The sequence below is a fragment of the Sphaeramia orbicularis genome, chromosome 10, assembly GCF_902148855.1.
Source record: "Sphaeramia orbicularis chromosome 10, fSphaOr1.1, whole genome shotgun sequence".
NCBI classification, from domain to species: domain Eukaryota; kingdom Metazoa; phylum Chordata; class Actinopteri; order Kurtiformes; family Apogonidae; genus Sphaeramia; species Sphaeramia orbicularis.
This window is the reverse complement of record NC_043966.1, coordinates 1,357,607-1,382,519: the sequence shown is the minus strand read 5'-3', so window position 1 is coordinate 1,382,519 and position 24,913 is coordinate 1,357,607. Positions and strand designations below refer to the sequence as shown.

Genomic DNA, 24,913 nt, shown 5'->3' with positions numbered 1-24,913 from the left:
ATTAAACTCCGTGGGTTTTTCCTGGTGATCTTAAGCATTTTGTTGCTTAAAACTCAGACTCAGAAATAAACAGCACAATTCAGACCTGCTGAACTAAACTACTGCTGTTGACGGTTTACATTGGTTTTTCATTTTGTTGCCGTTTTTCACATTTTTTTCTTCCAATTACTTCAGTTTGTTCATGCTACTTATTATTTTGTTGATTTATTATTCACGTTTGTTGATTTTATTCAATACTTTGACTGGTTTTGTTAATTTTGTTGCTCATTTGATCCTTTTTTACTTATTTCAGTAAATTTTTTGCCTTTTTACCCACATTATTTATTCCCTTGTAGGTTGTTTTTTTTAATTATTAAATAATTCTTGTTCATTTTATGCAATACTTTGGCTGGTATTGTTCATTTTGTTGCTTATTTTATCCCTTTGTACTTATTTTAATACATTTAATAGTTTTTTTAAATCCATTTTCTGGAGTTTCCTGGTGATCTTAAAGCTGCAGGAGACTTTCATCACTAATTTTTCATCAGCTCTGTCAAACCCCAGTCAGATCCTCAGTACCATGAATCTGTCAGTCTGTCCCTGATTACTCACATGAATCTCTTCCCTCACAGTGAACACTTCTGAAGTGTACTCCACCATAAATGAACCATGTGTTTCCAAACAGAGCCGGGGCTAACTCGGGCATCTGAGGAGTTATTGTGATGTGCACTGTGGGAAGCGGAGGTTCAGTGCAACCAAATGACATCATATGGCTGCATATGTTTGTATGTGATAGGTGGAAAACACATTTTGTCTTTTAATTCTACTTCCTTTTTAATCTAACTTATTCACAGGTACGTATATGCTACATTTATTGATTTATGGATTGTTGATATGGTATGACTGTGTTTGTGGAGCGGCGACTGCATTTTGTATTCTGAACTTCCCCTTGGGGATGAATAAAGCCAATCAATAACTGACTGACTGACTGACTGACTGACTGACTGACTGACTGACTCACTGACTCACTCACTCAGTCTGTCTGTCTGTCTATCATGACGGTGACCGCTCTGCTGCTCAGTCCATCCACAGACCTCAGTGTCGTGTACAGTGTACACATCTGTGAATCCGTGGCACATGTTAACGTAGGTCTGAGGAAAAGAAAAAACTTAACTGAAATAAATAGTAACATTTTTAAACGCAAGTAAAAAATATTTTCTATTGAACAGATTGAATTTATCAGTACAAACATTCAGTAACCGATGCATCACGATATCATGCCAAACTTTTCCTTCACTCGCAGCTTCTGTGTGTCGGCGTACCGATACGTATCGGATAATCTTCCCATCCCTACCGTGTATGTATGGAATACATACACAACACTATTCTGGTAGATATTCAAATGTGTTTTCTGAAAAGAAAAACAAAAAAACCCCCACAAAAAACAGCTTGGTCTTCCTCCTTCTGTAACGACACTAACCTGATCAGTTTTAACGCACATGGAGTCGACCGTCAGTTCAAACATCTACAGGTTCATGTTTGTGTTCATGTTACTGTGGGAGTTTTAATGGTTTAGTACATCTGCTTTTAAATCAGCTAAAAGCAGAACTTTGGTATAAAACCCACTGGTCAGGTTGGTGTTTAACCTTCATCCGTTTATACTTTACTTTCTTCAGAGTCTTCAGTGTGGTTCAGACCTGGGTCAGTCTTCAGACCTGCACACGCCATCAGTATTCAGGACCCGAACCCTCAGGAAGTGAAGTGGGTGTAGAGGTCAGAGGTCAGAGTGGACGGACGGATGGATTATTCCTGTTTCCACCTGATAGTTGGCATTGGACTGATACAACCGTGTGTTTATTATGGTAACCATGACGACTGAGGTCCGCTTACACTGACAGTGGAGGTTGGAGGTGTAACAAAGTAGTTTTTACAAGTTCAACTGGACTGATTTTGTTCTTGAAAATGAATGGACTGGGGGGGGGGGGGGGGGGGCAGACTTATGTAATAAACCCAGTTGTGAAGCGGTGTGTGTTGGATGCACACACCACTGTTATTATCTGTTATTATCGTCCGCTCACGTTTTCTACAGTTTTAATGGTGTTTACACATGGGCAGACGTAAAAGAACTGAATCAATCAGATTCACCTGTATACATGCAGGAAGACATCAGAGGTGCATTAATCAGATTTATTATAATCACATTATATTGTTTACATGGTCACTTATATATGGGTGCTTCTGTGAAACTGGGTTTATTTTAGTTTCTGTCACTGTTCCATCTGTTTAGGCCCAATAATCAAAGGTAAATGTAGACAGATTTACCCCAGGCTGGACCGAATGAGGACCTCAGAGAAATGCACAAAAATTATACTCTTACTCGGAGCCATCCCATAATTAATGAATTTATAATCAAATATTGGGGCCAAAAATAGGACCCAAATATGGACATTAACTCTCCCTAGTGTCAGTGCATTAGATGTGTAAACATGTGTAAATGCTCTTCTATAGACTCTAAACACAGACACTGTGTTCACTGTGTGGATCCCAGTGGTTTTTCTGATCCACACATGTGGGTTTTCATCAGTCTGAGTCTCATTCCAGGTTTGGGGTGGAACCCATCATGTCCACTGGTGTTACATGCAGAACCTGCACAGTTAAACACAAATCAATCGTGACTGATTTTGCAACAGCGGTCATTTTTGTGAAACACTCTGTCTTGCATAATTAGTTCAATTCCCAAAATGTACCTGTGAGAGAATAAAGAGATATTTAAGAAAATAGTAGTGTGTAATTTTTGTGTCCTTTTGACCTTGTTACATGCAGATTTTTGTATAAAAAATATATAAAAATAGTAACAAAATGTGTTTTATCTTCCACCAGAAAATTCTACACCACTTGGCAGCCATTTATCAGCTTTGTAGAAGGTGTGGAAGTACCAACATATCTGTGGAAGTCCAATATCTGAGTACCGTTTTGCTTTGGTTTATTGATTTATTTTTACTTCATTTATTTTTAATCATCTTCCCCCTTATTTATTTATTTATTTGTTTGTTTGTATGTATGTATGTGAACTTACAAATATGCATGTGTGTGTGTGTATATATATATATATATATATATATATATATATATGAGTGTATGTATGTGTCTGTACATGTATGTGTTTGAAGGAGGTTTATATATTTCTGTATGTAAGTATATTATGTCTGACTGTATACATACACTACAAACAAAAAGTTCAGGATATTTCTCCTTTTTTTTGTAATTTTTTTTTTTCTTTTAATATTTACCATTTGTAAATATGTAAACTATGTCTGGTCATTAAAAAATGTGTTTCTATTCAATTCACACAAACAGAGTAAAAAGCGCTGTGCAAGAATCCCAAATGAAAAAAAAGGCCAAAGATTAAAAATATCCTTAACTTTTGTTTGGAGTGTATTTATCCAAGGTCCAGTACTTTGTGGGGGGGTCTCAGGTGGATAGGAACTGGATACAACAATTTCATGTTCAAGTTGTATGTTCCTTTTTGTGTATTTGAAAACTCAAAATAAAAAAGACCTTGATCAAAAAAAAAAAAGTGTTTTATCTGAAAAATAGTTTCTCGTTTATCTCAGTAAGTGTTTATTTTTAAAACGGACCCAAAGTGCTTCCAAACCTGCTTCATAACATTAGTCTGCATCTGTCCAGTTTCATAGAAGCACTCATATTCTTTTAACTCCGGAACTCAGATAATGATCAGCTTTTTATTGTGTGTAAACTGAGTCATTGTTTGTGAAATATCAGATATTTTCATCCTCAGTTCGTCCTGACATTAAACAACATTAACGTCTCACATCTGAAATCTCATATATTTCTGTCTTTTCAGTTTTAGAGTAACCACGGTGTCCGAACGCGCTGTTTTTTAGCCTCGGCGTTGGAGTTTTTTTCTAGAAATGTGCAGCGATTGCGAGCAGCTTGAATAAAGTGTATGTGAATGAAGTCCACCTTCACAAGCACAAAGCGCTGCAGGGCTGGCTCCAACTTCTCCAGCCTTCACGCTCACCTCTCTGAACTCCTGCAGCTCTGCACACCGCGCTGCAGGGGATTACCCACAATCCATAGTGCGCTTGTAATGTTGGAAATGACACAGGGGAGAAACGCAGCGTCAGAACAAGTTTACAGGAAGACGCCGATGTGTCGGGTGTCAGGTTTCATCAGGTCTGACTGAAACCGCACAGACTTTTATTGGATCCATGTGGACTGAGTTTGTACATGGACTTCATCAGTCAGTTTAATGCACACTTACTTCACCAAACTATAATCACACATTCTTACTGAATTTCATTTGTGTGCTTCGATACAAACGCAACATATACACACCTGTTCCAACATTATATTTATTTATCAATATTTTAACACACTTAACCCTGTAACACCAAACGTATCATATTTGATACATGAGTTTTGAAGCCCTCTACATGATCAGTGTGACATTTTTTTCCTTGCAAAACCTGATGTATACAATTAGATACATGCAATACACAGACAATCCACCAGGGGGAGGAGTTAATTCACCAGAGGCCTTTAGTGACACTACAAGACTGACATTAATGAGGAAGAACTGGGAGCATTTAGAACAGGAATTAAATAAATAAATAAAACAGCGGTTTTGTGTAGCACTTTTCTAAGTACTCAAAGACAAAATTACCAATTTATTAGGCATGTTTGTGTTATATTATGTTTTTGTTTGTTCAAAAATAATATTTGAGCATTGAGACCCGATGGATCAGATAAAATACAAAATTGAAACTCATACATGGAAACATATATTTGAAAAACACATTTTTTGGTTGTTTCAGAAGGACCAATAAAGGCAAAGAACTGGAATTTTCTGTCAATGATTTAATGGTTCAGGCTTTACAGGGTTAATGTATCATATTGATAATATTTGTCTAGTATATATTGTACAAATTGCTGTTCTGCGTTTAATAATAAAGTTTCATATTTATATTTGCTTAACAAATATATATATATATATATATATATATATATATATATATATATATATATATATATATATATATATACAGGGGTCAGGTCAAGTGGTTATGGAGCTACAGTTTTGCTGTTCAATGGGCTGTAACTCTGAAACTAAAAAGCCTAAAACATTCTATTATACATATTTCTGTAGGCATTAGTAAATACTTTAACCTGGTCAAGGTGGTGACTTGCTCAACTTTATTACCTCCGCCAAGGAGGTTATGTTTTTGCCAGGGTTTGTTTGTCTGTTTGTTTGTTTGTTTGTCTGTCAGTTAGTGTGCAACATAACTCAAAAAGTTATGGACAGATTTGGATGAAATTTTCAGGGTTTGTTGGAAATGGGATAAGGAAGAAATGATTAAATTTTGGTGGTGATCGGGGGTGGGGGGGCCCACTGATCAGCCTTGGCGGAGGTCTGCGCTCTCCGAGTGCTTCTAGTTTTTTAATGTGAAAATCTGAAAAAAAAATGCTGAGTTATGGAGCTACAGAAATAATACAGCAGTTTTTTATGGTTTGCGCGAAGTGCATAATATGCTGTTCTTGCTCAAATATTGTTACAAATTGTCAGGATTATGCTACATAACATATTTATCTATTATACTACCAATTTCTGCGCAAAAAATGTGTGAACTTATGGGGAAGAGTATCAGTTATGGAACAACAGAAATGTATATCAAATATACACATTTTCTTTCACGTCTGGTAAAAAGTGGTTACTGTGTCTAAAAGTACGTTCAAATATCTTTACTTTTTGGAAGTTTCATTAGAAAATATTAAAAGTTAATAATAAAAAAAATGGAGCTCCAGCCCCAAAATTGGAACCATGTAATGGTAAATCTTGAAAATTTGCTATTTCTCTAAACAATGTGTAAAAATGTTTAGGACAATAATAATATGAATGAATACAAGTGACAAATACTATAAAAACATGTGACTTTTAATTTTTGGACAAAGTAAAACAATTGTGAAAATATGGTGAAATCTCAGTACCGAGAGGTGTCAATAAATTTAAAAGTCATTTTGTTCTGTTGGTTGTAACAATTTTTCTACTGAAACAATTGAAAATTGGAAAAGCTTAAAAAAAAATAGAGATTGTAAAATAAGAAAATGAATCTGTGCAGAAAATCCAAAGAATGACTTTTATTTTTATCATACATGTTCACTTTCCTTTGACCTGATCTATCTATCTATCTATCTATCTATCTATCTATCTATCTATCTATCTATCTATCTATCTATCTATCTATCTATCTATCTATCTATCTATCTATCTATCTATCTATCTATCTATCTATCTATCTATCTATCTATCTATGCAGTGTATTTTTCCTGCTACTTTAATTAAACCAATTATATTTGCAGGAAATATACCACACAACAATTTCCCCTGGTATTAATAAAGTATTCTGATTCTGAAGTGAACAAAAATAAGCAAAATGAGCCACAAATAGAAAAAAAAAAAAAACACAAAGCCAAAATTAACTGAAAAATAAACAAAATGAACAAGAATTAACAAATTAATCAGAAAATGAACTAAAATAATCAAAAACATTAGTAAAAATGGCCAAATAATAAACAAAAAGGAACAAAATAAACAACAAATCAAACAAAAACATTAAAAAAGCAAACAAAATAAATAAAAAAAAGAACAACAATAATTAACATAATGAATAAAACATTCAACAAAATGAACAAAAATGAACCAAATAATTCAGTTTGATTGAACACATGTCAGGTGTTTCTAAGTTTTTTGTGCTGCTCCTTGTCATGGGGTCAAAGGTCAAACTAAATGGTCCCTTTAACTTTTATAACACATTGAATTTTGTGTGTCTTTTAAGGCTAAACACATATTTACTGCACTCTTTTCATTATTATTGTTTGTAGATTATTTTGCACATGAACAGTCACTAGAAATGTGCTGTAAAGGCTGAGTTTTCTAGACTTTTTCTTTCTTTTTTTATCTATAGTGGGGATTATTCTTTTTTACTCTTTACAGACTCTTTCAGTTTCTTGTAAATTTTGTGTAAATATTGAAATTAAATTGGTTTCATTAGCCTCAAATAGTCAGAAATGCCAAGAAAACTTTTATTATGTTGCAGTTTAATGATAAAAACTGCAATTCTGACTGTTTTTTTGTACCTGAAAGCACCGTGACTCGAAGCTGAGTTTGAGAACAAGTAAAGTTTGGAAGTTTTCTCCTGTAAACTTTTCTGCTCCAGACAGAATTGGAGCAGGAACATATGAAGTGTGTTTGGTTTGTTGTGTTGGAGAGGACACGGTCTGAAATAAATGAAAGAGACGCTGGATATCAAACATGGGGGAGGGGTGGGGCGAGGGGGCGGGACCCTGGGCTGGAGGTTAGCGCTGTAAGCTAACCTTTAGCCCCGGGGCGCGCCGGGCTGCCGGTGGTGTTGTCTGCTGCGGTTGTTTTAATGAGAGCGGCCGCCCGGTGTCGAGGTGAGCCGCTCGCTTTCCACCGCTGCGGCTCGCATTAGTCTGGGTAATGGGTTCGGTGGGACGCCGCGCTCGCATTTACAGCGTTTGACCTCTGACCTCTGGGCGCTCAGAGCCGCAGGGCCGGGGATGATCAGATGAAGGGAGGTTTTTCCGCAGATGAAGCGATGGGTTTCATTACCGCGTCGACCCCGAGGCCCGCGGCTGAGGGGGCGGGGCCAAAGGGACGCAGCGCTGCATGTTCCTCCGCATCGCCGACGAAACATAATTAGCCCGGCTTCCTCTCCCCGTCCTCCCACGCGGGGTTAAATCCGCCGGCCTTCACCTCGCTCTGCAGGAGGATCGGACCGAGACGCGTTCAGGAAGGCTGCGAAATCACAGCGCCCTCCCTCACAGCTGACCCTCATCACAGATGGACGAGCCGGGACGCAGAGGTCAGAGGGAACTTCAGCACAGCGCCGACGCCGTGCTTCAGACGACTGTGGGCGGAATGCGCTGCTTCTTCCACCAAAAAAAACCCAACAACCTCCAAACGGCTCCTCGGTGGCGTGGTCGGCCTGGACCGACTTCAGCTCCAGTCGATAACGGTGTTAAACGTCTTCAACTCCACCAGCTCCCGCTCTCTGCTCCCGACAATAACCTCCTGTGTGTACTCCAGGCAGCTATTTCCACACTATTCTGTATTATCTATCCTGCATTTGAACACAATATCTGCAGCCACTACGATGTCAAAACAGCCTCTATACTTCAGTTTGAATGCATTTTATTTATTCATTCTGATCTAAATGATTGGAAAGGAGCAGGATGAAGAAAATTTCTAAAACCTGCCCCTTTCCTCAAACGTCTGCTTCCATCAGATAGGCTGTCGTTACAGTTATTACAGTAAAAAAAAACAGTTTACATGATAGTCAATGAAAATAAATCCAAAATCTGTAAGTAAAATTATTTCATTCCATATTTTTATAAAGCTGTATTGTTTATTGTTCACTCACATGTATCCAAGACAATAAAACATCAGAATAATAACAATAAAAGACATGCCGGGGAAGCCAAAAACCAAAGTGGTTTATCATGGGCCGCCCCAAAGACTTGAAATAAAACAAGTATTTGCAGTGTCTAATAATGATAAACAATCATAAGCAAACAAAATGAACTACATGAAGGAAATACGTCAAAAACAAATGTAACAAAGAAACTATACACATCGTAAGCAATGCACGAGAAAATAAATAAGAATCGACAAAACTATGAAATGAAATTCAGAATGAAGCCTCTACTGTTTCCTTGTACAACCTCCTAAACTGAGCCATATTTGTGCAGCTTTTCTTCCACATCCTGACAACACAAACACACGTTTACTTCACATTAGTTCAAACCCTTTACTGTTTCAAATTAAACCTCCTTCTATGTTCTTCATCCTGTCATACTAAAACAAATAATCTTTGCAAATTTGCAGCAAAAGTCTTTTTCTCGATCTAAACACAATCAGCAATGTCCTTAATTCAGCTAACTCTGTAAACTGAAACAATCAGGTTTTAATAAACAACTCATTCGTATGTTCCCTGAAATGAACATTATACATGATTTTAGTTCAGTCATCCTTTATTTCTTCGAGTTTTATTTCAGAACCAGGATAAAAGTCCACATATCACAAATGATAAATGTTAACATGACAAAAATGGTAGAAAAGATGCAGTTATGTAACAAAATATTGAGGTTTATAAACTATATGGACAAAAGTATTGGGACATATTACAGACAACACAGAGATTGTATTTGAGATTGATTTTTTTTTTTTTTTTTTCTATTATTATATTTTTTTATCCATGATTTTAAATGGTCTACCTCTAAATTTCTAAAACATATTTCCTGCTCTGACTGTAAATAATAATTTTTACCACAACTAACCATCTACTTTCTTCACATGTCACAGAGGAAGAAAAATATACTATTAAACTGTAAGGAAATATTGATGTTTATAAACTATATGGACATAAATATTGGGACACATGTCTACAGCTGTAAGATGTCCTGTTTATAATGATTTGAGATAACAACATCTATATTTCCTTCAAGTTTAATGGTAGGTTGTTCTTCCTCAGTGAGATGTGAAGAAAGTACATGGTTAGATGTGGGGAAAAAAAAAAAAAAATTCCAGTCAGAACATGAACAAATATTTTTGAAATTTAGAGGAAGAACATTTAAAATAAAAAAAAATCAATGTTGAGAGAAAGTAAGTTAAAACCATCTCTGAGTCATTTTGGAAACAAATATAACAATGTACACCAAATTAACCCATGAAATTACATTTACCCCAATAAAAAACTATATTCTGACATTAGTCATTTTTGTTTTGTTAGAAAAGAAACACCTGAATTCAACGTGTCCACATACTTTTGTCCATATAGTGGAGATTACCAGAAGAATTTCCTCTAGTATTCGCTGTAGTATTCACTGTAGTATGTGCTGTATTTGCTGTAGTATTTGCTGCAGTATTTGCTTTATTTGCTCTAGTATTTCCAGTATTTGCTGTAGTATTCGCTGTAGTATTCATTGTAGTATTAGCTGCAGTATTTGCAGTATTTGCTGTAGTATTTGCTGTATTTGATGTAGTATTTGCTGTAGTATTCACTGTAGTATTTGCTGTAGTATTTCCTGTATTCACTGTAGTATTTGCTGTAGTATTTCCTGTATTCGCTGTAGTATTTGCTGTAGTATTTGCAGTATTTGCTGTAGTATTAGCTGCAGTATTTGCAGTATTTGCTGTAGTATTTGCTGCATTTGCTGTAGTATTTGCAGTATTTGCTGTAGAATTTGCTGTATTTGATGTAGTATTTGCTGTAGTATTCACTGTAGTACTTGCTGTAGTATTTCCTGTATTTGCTGTAGTATTTGCTGTAGTATTTCCTGTATTTGCTGTAGTATTTGCTGTAATATTTGCAGTATTTGCTGTAGTATTTGCTGCAGTATTTGCTGTAGTATTCACTGTAGTATTTGCTGTAGTATTTGCAGTAGTATTCACTGTAGTATTTGCTGTAGTATTCACTGTAGTATTTGCAGTAGTATTTTCTGTAGTATTCACTGTAGTATTTGCTGTATTTTCTGTAGTATTTGCAGCAGTATTCACTGTAGTATTCACTGTAGTATTTGCAGTAGTATTCACTGTAGTATTTGCAGTAGTATTCACTGTAGTATTCACTGTAGTATTTGCAGTAGTATTTATAGTATTCACTGTAGTATTCACTGTAGTATTTGCAGTAGTATTCACTGTAGTATTCACTGTAGTATTTGCAGTAGTATTCACTGTAGTATTTGCAGTAGTATTCACTGTAGTATTCACTGTAGTATTTGCAGTAGTATTCACTGTAGTATTTGCAGTAGTATTTGCAGTAGTATTCACTGTAATATTTGCAGTAATATTCACTGTAGTATTTGCAGTAGTATTCACTGTAGTATTCACTGTAGTATTTGCAGTAGTATTCACTGTAGTATTCGCTGTAGTATTTGCAGTAGTATTCACTGTAGTATTTGCAGTAGTATTCACTGTAGTATTCACTGTAGTATTTGCAGTAGTATTCACTGTAGTATTCACTGTAGTATTCACTGTAGTATTTGCAGTAGTATTCACTGTAGTATTTGCAGTAGTATTTGCAGTAGTATTCACTGTAATATTTGCAGTAGTATTCACTGTAATATTTGCAGTAGTATTCACTGTAGTATTTGCAGTAGTATTCACTGTAGTATTCACTGTAGTATTTGCAGTAGTATACATTTCCGACTCCAGTTTGAAACAGCTGAACTCCTTGCGTCCACATACTTTCGTCCACATCTTAAAGCTACAGCTGTTTCTGTGGTCATGCTTCTATTTCCTGCTCTTCTTTCTCCAGTTTGCGTTTCCATTCTTCTTGTATCTTTCATTCTTTCATTCTTCTTGTATTTCTTCGCCCTTGCGTTCATGTGTCCGGTCAAAGTTTCCTTCAACTTCCTGCTTGTGTAAAAATAAGAATAAAAGAAAAAAAAGGTGGGGAAGTGCCGCGGTTGAAGGTGGAGCGGTTAGGTGGCCGATAATACCATCAGTCTTTTTCTTTCGGTTCAGGTATGCGTCTCAGGTGAGATCGATGTGTTCAAAACGCAGCGAAGCATGATGGTCCTCTGTCAATATTTAATCAGGACGCGCAGCGGTGGCGGCCGGTTAACATTTCATAAAACACATTAACATTGATTGAGCGGCGCCGGCGGATTAAAGCGGATAAACAGCGGACGGAGGGAGTCAGTCGGAGCGAGTTAACGCCGCGAGATCCACCGAAGAGAGAGAGCGAACCGCGATCATGTGGGAATGAAAGGATGAAGACTCGGCGTGTTTCAGATCTGTGGGAGCTTCCTGGTTGTGGGAAATAAACGGCCTCATTAATGCTAGGAGTGGCACCTGCTCTTTTCTCACTCTGGATAGTTCGACTGCGACGCAGGAGAAGTCTATTCAGCGCACAAGAGCCGCAGGTGGGAAATAATGACAGAAATTAAAGGAAGGAGCTGTAATTAATGGCTGTAGGTGAGTCCAAATAAGAAGTCCAATTTCACTTCTGAAGCTTTGAATTCAGCGTCGACGCCTGGATGGGATTCCAACTCACACTGGGTTCTCCTTCTCATACCGCAGGAAGACTCGCACCGCAGAAGAAGAAAGAGCTGCTAATTAGTAAATACTACAGGAGCAAATATGCTGTACAGGATGTAAATGAGGCGACCTTTGACCCCGGCGGAGGAGGCTGTGAATCAGCGAGCATTAAAATCCAGAAACAGGAGCGACTGGTGGAAGCGTCAGGTGGTTGGTCTAATTAAATATCAGAGTCTGAAAGGAAATTCTTGACCTTGACTGTTGAGCATGTGTGAGCGTCATGAGGAGTAACCTCCACATAAATGTGTTTATTGACAGATTTCATCAAGTCTTCATCAGCAGACGATGAAGAGGAGCGCAGAGCCCAGCCGCTAAACAGGAGGCTTCATCAACAGACGATGAAGAGGAGCGCAGAGCCCAGCCGCTAAACAGGAGGCTTCATCTGAGGACGATGAAGAGGAGCGCAGAGCCCAGCCGCTAAACAGGAGGCTTCATCTGAGGACGATGAAGAGGAGCGCAGAGCCCAGCCGCTAAACAGGAGGCTTCATCTGAGGACGATGAAGAGGAGCGCAGAGCCCAGCCGCTAAACAGGAGGCTTCATCAGCAGACGATGAAGAGGAGCGCAGAGCCCAGCCGCTAAACAGGAGGCTTCATCAGCAGACGATGAAGAGGAGCGCAGAGCCCAGCCGCTAAACAGGAGGCTTCATCTGAGGACGATGAAGAGGAGCGCAGAGCCCAGCCGCTAAACAGGAGGCTTCATCTGAGGACGATGAAGAGGAGCGCAGAGCCCAGCCGCTAAACAGGAGGCTTCATCTGCGGACGATGAAGAGGAGCGCAGAGCCCAGCCGCTAAACAGGAGGCTTCATCTGAGGACGATGAAGAGGAGCGCAGAGCCCAGCCGCTAAACAGGAGGCTTCATCAGCAGACGATGAAGAGGAGCGCAGAGCCCAGCCGCTAAACAGGAGGCTTCATCAGCAGACGATGAAGAGGAGCGCAGAGCCCAGCCGCTAAACAGGAGGCTTCATCTGAGGACGATGAAGAGGAGCGCAGAGCCCAGCCGCTAAACAGGAGGCTTCATCTGAGGACGATGAAGAGGAGCGCAGAGCCCAGCCGCTAAACAGGAGGCTTCATCTGAGGACGATGAAGAGGAGCGCAGAGCCCAGCCGCTAAACAGGAGGCTTCATCAGCAGACGATGAAGAGGAGCGCAGAGCCCAGCCGCTAAACAGGAGGCTTCATCTGAGGACGATGAAGAGGAGCGCAGAGCCCAGCCGCTAAACAGGAGGCTTCATCTGAGGACGATGAAGAGGAGCGCAGAGCCCAGCCGCTAAACAGGAGGCTTCATCAGCAGACGATGAAGAGGAGCGCAGAGCCCAGCCGCTAAACAGGAGGCTTCATCTGAGGACGATGAAGAGGAGCGCAGAGCCCAGCCGCTAAACAGGAGGCTTCATCAGCGGACGATGAAGAGGAGCGCAGAGCCCAGCCGCTAAACAGGAGGCTTCATCTGAGGACGATGAAGAGGAGCGCAGAGCCCAGCCGCTAAACAGGAGGCTTCATCAGCAGACGATGAAGAGGAGCGCAGAGCCCAGCCGCTAAACAGGAGGCTTCATCTGAGGACGATGAAGAGGAGCGCAGAGCCCAGCCGCTAAACAGGAGGCTTCATCTGAGGACGATGAAGAGGAGCGCAGAGCCCAGCCGCTAAACAGGAGGCTTCATCTGAGGACGATGAAGAGGAGCGCAGAGCCCAGCCGCTAAACAGGAGGCTTCATCTGAGGACGATGAAGAGGAGCGCAGAGCCCAGCCGCTAAACAGGAGGCTTCATCAGCAGACGATGAAGAGGAGCGCAGAGCCCAGCCGCTAAACAGGAGGCTTCATCTGAGGACGATGAAGAGGAGCGCAGAGCCCAGCCGCTAAACAGGAGGCTTCATCAGCAGACGATGAAGAGGAGCGCAGAGCCCAGCCGCTAAACAGGAGGCTTCATCTGAGGACGATGAAGAGGAGCGCAGAGCCCAGCCGCTAAACAGGAGGCTTCATCTGAGGACGATGAAGAGGAGCGCAGAGCCCAGCCGCTAAACAGGAGGCTTCATCTGAGGACGATGAAGAGGAGCGCAGAGCCCAGCCGCTAAACAGGAGGCTTCATCAGCAGACGATGAAGAGGAGCGCAGAGCCCAGCCGCTAAACAGGAGGCTTCATCTGAGGACGATGAAGAGGAGCGCAGAGCCCAGCCGCTAAACAGGAGGCTTCATCTGAGGACGATGAAGAGGAGCGCAGAGCCCAGCCGCTAAACAGGAGGCTTCATCTGAGGACGATGAAGAGGAGCGCAGAGCCCAGCCGCTAAACAGGAGGCTTCATCAGCAGACGATGAAGAGGAGCGCAGAGCCCAGCCGCTAAACAGGAGGCTTCATCTGAGGACGATGAAGAGGAGCGCAGAGCCCAGCCGCTAAACAGGAGGCTTCATCAGCAGACGATGAAGAGGAGCGCAGAGCCCAGCCGCTAAACAGGAGGCTTCATCAGCAGACGATGAAGAGGAGCGCAGAGCCCAGCCGCTAAACAGGAGGCTTCATCTGAGGACGATGAAGAGGAGCGCAGAGCCCAGCCGCTAAACAGGAGGCTTCATCAGCGGACGATGAAGAGGAGCGCAGAGCCCAGCCGCTAAACAGGAGGCTTCATCTGAGGACGATGAAGAGGAGCGCAGAGCCCAGCCGCTAAACAGGAGGCTTCATCAGCAGACGATGAAGAGGAGCGCAGAGCCCAGCCGCTAAACAGGAGGCTTCATCTGAGGACGATGAAAAGGAGCGCAGAGCCCAGCCGCTAAACAGGAGGCTTCATCTGAGGACGATGAAGAGGAGCGCAGAGCCCAGCCGCTAAACAGGAGGCTTCATCTGAGGACGATGAAGAGGAGCGCAGAGCCCAGCCGCTAAACAGGAGGCTTCATCTGAGGACGATGAAGAGGAGCGCAGAGCCCAGCCGCTAAACAGGAGGCTTCATCTGAGGACGATGAAGAGGAGCGCAGAGCCCAGCCGCTAAACAGGAGGCTTCATCTGAGGACGATGAAGAGGAGCGCAGAGCCCAGCCGCTAAACAGGAGGCTTCATCAGCAGACGATGAAGAGGAGCGCAGAGCCCAGCCGCTAAACAGGAGGCTTCATCTGAGGACGATGAAAAGGAGCGCAGAGCCCAGCCGCTAAACAGGAGGCTTCATCAGCAGACGATGAAGAGGAGCGCAGAGCCCAGCCGCTAAACAGGAGGCTTCATCTGAGGACGATGAAGAGGAGCGCAGAGCCCAGCTGCTAAACAGGAGGCTTCATCTGAGGACGATGAAGAGGAGCGCAGAGCCCAGCCGCTAAACAGGAGGCTTCATCTGAGGACCATGAAGAGGAGCGCAGAGCCCAGCCGCTAAACAGGAGGCTTCATCTGAGGACGATGAAGAGGAGCGCAGAGCCCAGCCGCTAAACAGGAGGCTTCATCTGAGGACGTTCACTCTGACAACGGAGAAAGCAGAAGAACAAACTGGGGCATTTTGAGAAGTGACAGCTTCCTCAGAGGTGGTCAGCTTCCTCAGAGGTGGTCAGCTTCCTCAGAGGTGGTCAGCTTCCTCAGAGGTGGTCAGCTTTCCTCAGAGGTGGTCAGCTTCAGACCGGCCCCCACCCTTAATGATGAAGAGTCATGTCACTACAGCCCCCCCCAAAAAGGCTTAGTACGGCAACAGGAAATCCCAAATGTGACAGTGGCAGTCATTGTGACACTGTGATCAGTGCCTGTCATTTCACAGACGTCACTTCAGACTGCACATATGACATGAGATCATTCCTGAACCACACCTGTACGTTTGTTGTGTTCACACTGGAATGCCTGTGGGGCCAGTTTAACACTGGGAGAACAAAACACAAACCAGCTGAGCACAGGGATGGAACCATTATCGCTATAATGATAAACCGCCGTCACATTTCCAACAGTTAGTATTACTGTTTACATTCTAATTATTATGATATCCGTGTTGGATTACCGCACTTTGAAAATCATGGCGATGCTCTTCCATGAATTCATGGGGTCCGGCCGATACTGGTGCGAAGTTGTGAAAATTTCGCGTAAGCTCCAGAGTAAAGATGTCCAAAGTGAAGTTTCACTTTTGGTTTCATGGCAGTTACAGTACTGTGTGTAAAGTTTTTGGGACAGACGGACGGACAGACGACTGACTGGAGACAATATCCTGCAGCCGGTGTGGGCGGGGTTAAATCCACAAGGAAAATGGGGTAAAAAAAAAAAGCCCAAACTATGTATTTACCAAACTACGACGGTACGACGCCGTATTAGGGCCACATAAGAAAAAAAAAAGCTTGTCACTACGAAAATAAAGTCGTTATTTAACGAAAATAAAGTCATTAATCAATGACAATAAAGTCATTAATTAATGAGAATAAAGTCGTAGTTTAAAAAAAAAAGTCGTTAATTAATGAGAATAAAGTTGTAGTTTAAAAAAAAAGTCGTACTTTTATGAAGATTAAACTCATAATATTTTGAAAATTCTGCAGTTTCCAGTTTTCCAGTGAAGGCCACAGGTGAAGCAGACCCTTTCCTTCTGGTGGATCATAAACTCACAGTGGAATCCACAGTTTGTTCAGAAACTCAAAGCCTCTGTGTTTAGTTCTGCTGTTTCCACTGATAGTCCGACAGACGAACACTGCAGCAGTTTGTCCCAAACTAAAGAGGACTTTTACTCCAAATCAGTTCAGTTCTGACAACAAACCCACGTGTGTGTGAACTGTCTTCACTGTCCTTAAACTAATGTGTGGACGGAGGACAGACTCAGTATGTGACCTCTGAGTCTGAACCACAGATGAAAGAAGAACTGGACCAAATGTTCACAGTTCCACATCCATGAGTACAAACAACTGCTCATTAGATTAGGACTTTATTCTCCAAATAGAACCACTTTATTCTCCTTAAATAACGACTTTATTCCCGTTAAATAATGACTTTATTCTTGTTAAATAACGACTTTATTCTTGTAAAATAACGACTTTATTCTCCTTAAATAACGACTTTATTCCCGTTAAATAACGACTTTATTCCCGTTAAATAATGACTTTATTCTTGTTAAATAACGACTTTATTCTCATTAAATAATGACTTTGTTCTCGTAGTGACAAGCGTTTTTTTTTTTTTTTTTTCTTATATGGCCCTAATGCACCGTTGTACCACACCATACCATACTGTACCGTACCAACTTTATTTATTATGCACTTGAAGAAGTTTACAGCTGGCCAAAGTGCCGTACACCAAACATAAAACAAGGAGTTAAATAAGTAAATCAGTGAAAACAGTGATGACACAGGGTGTAAAGCGGACTAAGAACAACAAAATACAACCATCCTAAAAACAAAGACAAATTCAAATCTGATAAAAAACAGCATAAGAAATATATATATATATATATATATATATATATATATATATATATATATATATATATATATATATATATATATATATCTTTTTATCATGAGTCACTCACTGCTCTGTGTTTTACCCCCTTTCACAGGATGCTCAGATGTCTATGGGCAGAACAAGGTCAAGCCCTGGCCTTTGAAACCATGGGAGATGTTTGAAGGTATTATTTTTATTCTGTTGTTTTTATTTGGTATTGGTTTATTGTTCTTATTTTCTTTTGTTTTTAACTGTATGGCTTTTTACGTTTTTTTTTTTTTTTTTCATCTGTTCTTGTATTTTATTCTTTTCTTTTAGTTGTATTTATTCTTCTGTATAGCACTGTTTTGTTTTTTGTATGGTTCTGTGTTTTTTAATCTTTTCTTGTATTTTATTCTTTTCTTTTGGTTGTATTTATTCTTCTGTACAGCCCTTTGGTCCACAGCGGTTGTTTTAAGTGCTTTTACAGATAAAGTTGGATTGGATTGGAGTCGGATATTCTATCAGCACGATTCAACATTTTTCCTGTTGAGCAAACAGTTGAACTTTTAGGAGTAATTAAAATAAATCATACTGTCGGAACGCTCACCACAGACACGTCAGGGGTTAAAGGGTTACAGAATCTTGTACGATGAAAGCTGAAAGTGTTTCCTGCGACTCTGAAACTCTCTAACCCTGATTTGTGTCAGTTAAAATGATAATCCACGTCTTCCTCCTTTTTAATTAAAAGTATGTTCTTCAGCGTCTGATGGCGCTTCTGTCACGGCCCATCACTGACGTACAGGTGTAAACGTCAGAAGGTGTGAAGGCGCTGAGATGCTTCCTGCTGTCAGACTCCACCTGCCACCTCCTCCCTCTTACACAGGTGGAGCGGTGGAGTAGACTTTCTTCACTCGGGTGGAAACGGGAGGATAATATCGCCCGTGGAAAAAGTGGAAAATTTCCTGTTCGACAAGCTTTACACGTTAGAGCCTGAGACTTCTCAGGGTCTGTGTGTGTTAATTGGCAGCGCGGCGATCATGAAGAATTCATGCAGCAATAACAGCAGATTACTCCCGTTTAATTAAAGATGCTGCGTCGCCACGGCTACATGCATATTTAACTATCAACATGGCTAACAGAAGCTGATTACTGGGCCTCCCAACATGTGAAGATGCTCAGGCTAACAGCTGCATTTAACACACACACACACACACACACACACACACACACACACACACACACACACACACACCCTCCGCTGGACCAGCCGGCTTCCTGTTTTCATATTCGCTGCCTGATGTATTAGCAGCGATATCAGCCTCCGAATATTAACACTCACACATGGAGATGATAATCAGAGGCAGAGCTCATCCAGGACCCACGGCTCCATCACAGAGAGCGCCCACATCCGGGTATCATTCATTCTTTTCATATTCAATTGAAAATCCACGATCGGAAAACGAAAAAAAAAAATAAAAGACTCGAGTTGTTTTTCATTCTTTCGACTGTACGCACAAATTAAAAATTGGAAATAGACAAATGGACCAAATGTTGCATTTCATGTTGACATTTTTGATATCCGATTTGCTGACCCGGAAGTTACTTAAGTTGTTCTTAATTTTACTGAATATTTTCTTCAGTCATGTTCATTTTCTCAAGTAATTTGTTCATATTTTTGTTCATTTATGTTTATTTGGTTGAGTATTTTATTTTTTTATTTGGCTCAGTTTCTCAGATCTTTGTTAATTTTTTCTAATACGTTTTCATTGTCTTGATTATTTTATTTATTTATGTTTATTTGCTTGAGTATTTCCTTCATTTTAGTTCATTTTCTCTGGTATTTTGTTTATTTTCTTCAGTATTTTCTTAGTTTTGTTCATTTACTCATGTATTTTTTTTTCATTTTTGTTCACTTTCTTGATAATTATGTTCATTTTAGTATTTTCTTCAGTTTTGTTCATTTTCTCAGGTATTTGTTCATTTCCTTAGTTTTGTTTATTTACTCGTGTTTTTTTCATTTGTTGTTGACTTTCTTGATAATTATGTTCATTTTAGTGAGTCTTTTCTTCAGTCGTGCTCATTTTCTCCAGTATTTCGTCCATTTTCCAGAGCGTGCTTGGGTCATGTCCAGTGTAGGACGCACCGTGAACACCAGATCAGATCTATAAACCACCTGTGGCCTGGATTAGACCGGTTCCATGCCGGTGCTTTCTGCTGGATCTCTGCAAACCCATCAGTGGAAGGAAACAGCGCTGGAGGACATGTTGAATGTGGAATATGGAAGTGGAACTCCTCCGCTCTTACATGAAAAATCTATTATTGATCTATGTTACTTGGTTGTAATTCGACTGAGTTGCGTATCTATTTTTAGACGCTGAAGTCGGTCGGATAGTGTTGACTAAAATTATAATCCAAGCAGTCCAGTTACATCCAGTTATTTTGAATAATTAAATATAAACGATCACAGGAACTATTTTCAGTTACTTTATTTTTATTTTATGCCTAGAACTGAACACACCAGGAAATCCAATTATTTTTTAATTTAGTCCGAGATAGAGGGGTAATATAGAATAATAATGACTATATCTGTAAATCAACACCATATTTAAGTTCATCGCCATGTTTATGGAATGACTTCTCCTGTCATCTTACGATAATAAACAAATCATCGCATTTGTGATTTAATGGAAAAACTGACATTACTCACTTCTATTTTTTCACCATTTAGTAAATATCGGTAAAGTTTTGCAGCGATGTCCAATGGAAAAGTGACTATTTTCTTCATGGTTCTTCTCTTATTTTGGTTTGATTCATGATAGTTTGACTAAGTTGTGTTCATATAAACTATTATTTCTACTATTTTTTAGTTATTTTTAGGTGTAGAACTGATTGCGGAGCTCTTCTCTAACACTGAACTGGAGATAGAGTCGGACATGGGCAGTTACTTTCTTCTTTCATGTTCATTTTCTTCTTGGTTCTTCTCTAATTTTGGTTTGATTCGTGATAGTTTGACTAAGATGTGTCCAAATGATGGTTAATTTTCTGCAATAAGTTGAATGTCAGCGTGTCCCCCAGTGGATTATTAATACGCATCTACACAAAGAACGTTTTCACATGTTTCTTTCACCTGATTAATGAAGTGTGACATCTCGTTATAGGAACTGATTAACACTATATTTCTGTTGTTGTGCGGAAAAAACAAAAACAAAAAACAACAACCTGTAAACAAACACAAAACACTGTAATAAATAGATTTTCAAACAGCTGGAAATTAAACCAGTGTTTTTGCTGTGTCAGCTGCATGTACACGTTTACTGCTGGATACATTTTTCCATAACAGCTATAATTTTACTTAAACATACTGTAAATAAATAAATAAATACAAATAAATCGCTGAAAAGATTAACTTGTGATTGAAGTTTTCATGGACTTTCATTGATATCATGACTAAGTTGACTTTATTTTATGAAATTTCTTCTCCACTTTTTCTTAAAAAAATTCAATAATTTCACAAAAATTAACAAAACTTGAGAAACATAAAAAAAAAAAAAAAAGTAAAATTGAACTTATTTCTTTCAAGACATTTCATGTTGTTCATTTATTCAAGTTATTCATATTTTTTGTGGAAGGATAGATTCTCCTCTTCCATGCTGACATGTATTATTATTATTATAATTATTATTTGTACATTGTTTTTCTATTTCTATTTTTGAATGTGTGTGTGCTCTGTCTCTATTTTCTCCTTTTCTATTTAAATGTTAATTTCATTTCATTATTGATCCCGTGGGTCATAATTTTGTTCATCATACCGAAGTTGAATGACAATAAAGAATCTTGAAATTCTGTTGATGTAAATATTGTCATATAACTTTCCTATTCTTACACTAAAACACAGACAGTTGTTATTATTTATCGGTTATTATGCTAGTGTTTTACTGGTCTGATCCACTTTAGATCATATTGTTCTGAATGTGGCTCCACAATTAAAATGATTTTAACATCTGTGATTGTTCATGTCTTCAGTGTAATTTTCACATTTCAGTTTCATCCCACACACCAGACTGGACCCTTTGGTGGGCTGGTTTTGGCCCACGGGCCGCATGTTTGACCCCCCTAGAACAGATATTATGTTCACCCATAAACACCTAGTGCTACACTGCAAAACTCTACATCTGACCAAGTGTATTTGTCTCATTTCTAGGCCAAATATCTGATCACACTTCAAATACGACAGAATCACCTACACAGGAACTGTTCAGTGAGATATAAGAACTGATTTATAGACAATACATCTGGAAAATTTCAAGAAAACTTACCTAAATAGTTTTTACTTGTTCCATTAGCAGATTTTTTTTCTTAATCCAAGATTTTTGCTTAATTCAAGATTTTTTTTTCTTAGTTCAGAAATTTTTGCTTAATTCAAGATATTTTTGCTTAATTCAAGATTTTTTTACTTAATTCAAGAATTTTTGCTTAATTCAAGATTTTTTTTTTTTTTTTGTTTTTGCTTAATTCAAGCAAAAAAAAAAAAATCTGCCAATGGAACCAGTGAAAATGATCATGGTCAGATTTCTTGAAATCAGATTTTCCAGATCTATTGTCTATAAATCAGTTCTTATATGTCACTGAACAGTTCCTCTGTAGGTGATTCTGTCTGATTTTAAGTGTGATGACATATTTGGACTAGAAATGAGAAAAATACACCTGGTAAGATTTAGATTTTTGCAGTGTACTTTTGCGGCAGTTCCCCCCCAAAATTTTGTTTAACTTTTCTTAAGCGATTTATTACCATTTATTAGAATATAATCCTCTGGGTTTTGCATTTGTTCAATAAAAATCTGGTATTTTTCCATATTTAATTGACTGATCATGTAGATGTTCATTAAAGCTCAGATCAAAGTTCATTGTCATAACATCAGAAACAGAGAAAAATGACAAAAAAGTGGCTTTTTCTGCAAAAATATCATTAACTGAACATAACCCCAGTGTGTCCATCCACTGTCATTGATCCAACTCCATAGGTTTGACTGGAGAATCAATGTTGTAGAAGATGACGGTGTTTCCATGGTAACTACGGAGCCTCTGAACGACCATGAAAAGATGAAGAACTGTATTTTACACCAACTATTTCCATGCATTGACAGGATTAGTGGATAAGAAGTTATTCAACATTGTACAGTGGTCGATGTTTTGGGTCTTTATGGGTTAAATCTGAAACTGAAAACAGTGCAAAAGCAGTTCCTGAAGAACTTGCAGTCGGTTACAGCCGTTCTTTCCTATCGCATTTATTAATAAAAACCTGACTGTCCGCTCAGATAAGCGCTGGAAGCTCTGTTCAACGTTTCAGATGTGACGAACGAATCAGAAAAAGTCCTGATTCAGCAGGAGGCGTGGCCACCCGGGCGCCGGATGACGCTGCCGAACGAAGGGCCGGGGACGCCGACGCCGCGCACTTCTTCACTTTTAATTCATTTTATTTTTTATTTTTTTTAAAAGCATGCATTCATTTCTTTGAACACGCTTCGAGCCGTGCCACTCAGTGAGCACGACGGGAAAAAAAAAAAAGAAGAAGAAAAAAAAAGAAAAAGAAAAAGTGATGGCGTGTGTGATAGCTGCAGCGCCGGCAGCCAGCTTCATAATAAGAGGCTGCAGCAGTGTGGTTGGACTCTGCTGGAGCTTCTGGACCGATAAGAAACAGAGATCTGAAAGGCACTGAGAGGCAGAGGGGGCGAGAGACATCCACAATGAGAGAGGAGAGAGCGAGGGGGGGGTTTAGACAAGAGTTTTAATGCTTATGCCAGCAGGTTGAAAAATGATTATCTTGCTGTCTGCTTGTGACGGTGTGTATGGAGGCCTGACAGCAGCCAGCGGCTCGGCTCATTAATAGGAGGAAAAGCCGAGTGTGTGTGTGAGAGACACTGGAATGTTGTCAACTAAATCCTGACATGCCCTGGACCGTTTGACTGCAGGCACAGCAGCACAACTTTGGTTCTAATTTCAGATTTCATCACATTTTGCTGTTCTGCATCTCAGCCAGGAAGCAGATTAGACGTTTTACAGCCAGCGTTACATCCCCCCGCCATCCAGCCACGTCTTCCTTAAAATAATGTCAGAGTAAATGACCCTCCTGTTAATTAATGTCAAGCCTTCTTAAAATTAGTTCAGGGACTTATTAATGGAAGAAGAAACACATTCGTTTGGTATTACGTTAGCAGACCACCTTAAAGGGCTACTACGGATTTATATATTCTTAAATAAAAACAGCAAACCACTGGTTTAATTGGTTATATTTGAGAGAGAATTACCTCTAGTACATATTCATTTATTTAAGGTGGGAGTTGTGTAAGCCACGCCCACTGGAGACCAAACCAATCAGATTTCAGTTCTGTCATTTTAATTTTTGTTCATTTTCATGTACTTTTTTATCATGTTATATCAGTGGACATCTTTTTATGTAATATATTCCTTTATCTTTCACCATTTAATTTAATCTTGTAATTTTTCCATTTTATTCCATTCATGTCCAATTTTTACACAATTTTTAAAAAATCTTGTTGCATCAATTTCACATCATGATGCCTACTACGTTTTATGTCATTTTATATAAATAAATAAATAAATAAAAAAAAAAAAAAATATATATATATATATATATATATATATATATATATATATATATATATATATATATATATGTATATATATATATATATATATATATATATATATATATATATTTTTTTTTTTTTTTTTTTTTTTTTTTTTTTTTTTTTTTTTGGTGTAGCTACATTTTTACCTCCGCCAAAGAACGGTGGAGGTTATGTTTTCACTGGGGTTTGTTTGTTTGTTTGTTTGTTTGTTTGTTAGCAAGATAACTCAAAAAGTTATGAACAGACTTTGATGAAATTTTCAGGAAATGTTGATACTGGCACAAGGAAGAAATGATAACATTTTGGTGGTGATTGGGGGTGAATGATCGGCCTTCAACTGATCTGCCTTGATCTATGTAGAAAAGCCCTCTCCGTGTGCTCTTCTAGTTTATATTTTCATCTTGTTCCTCCTACTTTTCTATTTAAAAACAAAAAAAAATTACCTGATTTGTTCCATTACATAATTGGCATATATGGACTCATCATCTAAAGACCACTTTGTTTCTGCATTTTGTATCATTGTTGTCAATTCTGAAAATAAACCAAAATCTTTACACTTAAATATAATATTCGTAGCTTGTTAAAGACGTCAGATCAGTATGTTTGGTTATATTTTTTTTGCATCCGATGTTAACCTCTTATATTCTTAAATATCCATCATTGTGCCCAGACCAGCTTTAGCAAGTCCACATCAATTTAAGTCTATGATCTAAACAGGAAAACTACAATAATGGTTCTTTTTTCTTGTTTCACATGACCCATGTTTACGCACCTCTTGGTGCCATTTAGCGGCC

The 24,913-nt window shown here is 39.1% G+C and overlaps 1 long non-coding RNA gene across 1 annotated transcript; it reads left to right on the top strand.

Moving 5' to 3' along the window:
* The first annotated feature begins 9,409 nt into the window (after positions 1 to 9,409).
* On the top strand, positions 9,410 to 24,365 carry LOC115426711 (uncharacterized). The gene is made up of 3 exons (XR_003936391.1): positions 9,410 to 9,527; positions 17,672 to 17,690; positions 24,354 to 24,365. It is a non-coding gene; the product is annotated as an uncharacterized LOC115426711 (long non-coding RNA).
* Positions 24,366 to 24,913: the final 548 nt, after the last annotated feature.